Source organism: Aplysia californica, unplaced genomic scaffold, assembly GCF_000002075.1.
Source record: "Aplysia californica isolate F4 #8 unplaced genomic scaffold, AplCal3.0 scaffold01020, whole genome shotgun sequence".
NCBI classification, from domain to species: domain Eukaryota; kingdom Metazoa; phylum Mollusca; class Gastropoda; order Aplysiida; family Aplysiidae; genus Aplysia; species Aplysia californica.
Genome location: NW_004798290.1, coordinates 57,960 through 59,239, shown reverse-complemented (window position 1 = coordinate 59,239; position 1,280 = coordinate 57,960). Strand labels below are relative to the sequence as shown.

The 1,280-nt window shown below is 39.1% G+C and overlaps 1 protein-coding gene across 1 annotated transcript in view; it reads left to right on the top strand.

The window, feature by feature from the left end:
• LOC101855607 (cytochrome P450 2D26-like) overlaps positions 1 to 1,280 on the top strand; it is a 42,689-nt gene that overhangs the window by 30,887 nt on the left and 10,522 nt on the right. The window lies entirely within an intron of this gene.

Below are 1,280 nucleotides of genomic sequence, written 5' to 3'. Positions count from 1 at the left end.
AACAACAACAACAACAACAACAACAACAACAACAACAACAACAACAACAACAATAAAAGCAGTACTAGCAGCAACAACATCAACAACATCAACATCAACAACAACAACAACAACAACAACAACAACAACAATAAAGCAGTACTAGCAGCAACAACATCAACAACAACAACAATAAAGCAGTACTAGCAGCAACAACATCTACAACATCAACAACAACAACAACAACAACAACAACAATAAAAGCAGTACTAGCAGCAACAACATCAACAACATCAACATCAACAACAACAACAACAACAACAACAACAACAACAATAAAGCAGTACTAGCAGCAACAACATCAACAACAACAACAATAAAGCAGTACTAGCAGCAACAACATCTACAACATCAACAACAACAACAACAACAACAACAACAATAAAAACAGTACTAGCAGCAACAACATCAACAACACCATCATCAACAACAACAACAACAACAACAACAACAACAACAACAGCAAGTGGTAAACAATAGTAAGCCTGGTCTTGACATTTTGCCAACTGTTAACATTCATTATGACAAGGACGTAGTTGTCTATCACCCAAGGTGACCTATTTAAGCCAGAGTCATATTGTGACGTCTTTCCTCATCGATTCTTTAATCAATGACACCACTATAGTTCTGTCCTTACCCCCTAGCTGGTTTCTACAAGTCCAACAACACGTAAGATAAGATCTGGATCTAGGTCTTGAGGGGAATTTGGTTGTAGCTTGAATAACTGTACACCGTGGTTATGGATTTTCGGGTTGTTTTTTTCCCCGCGTATTGCTCATTTCGTTTTTCACGAACGTTTTTAATTCTTGATTTTGAGTGGCCCAGTCTTGTGTGCTTCAGTGCTGTAGGCCCAGCGCCTCTTCACAAAGTCTTTTAAAAATGGAGAAAATCGCGAAATCAAGTCGCGCGCAAAAAACCCCCAAAACAAACCAAACCAAATTAAATCAGTGTGCAGTAATTTAACCCTATCCGTACGCCGGGGGTCATTTTGTATCCCAGTGGTTGTATTCTTCACATTTTAGAATACTTCTAGTGCGAAGATCTCTTTGAAACCTTCGGTATAAATTCTCAAAAAATGATTCTGACAGACTGCTATGAAAAGCGTACAGATCGGATTAACGAGTAAATTTCCTCTTTGGAAATTGGTGGCACAGAGTTCCCCACGTCGTATGGATACGATAGTAAAACACGACGTACGGATAGGGTTAAGTGGTGGCACAGAGTTCCCCACATCGTATGGA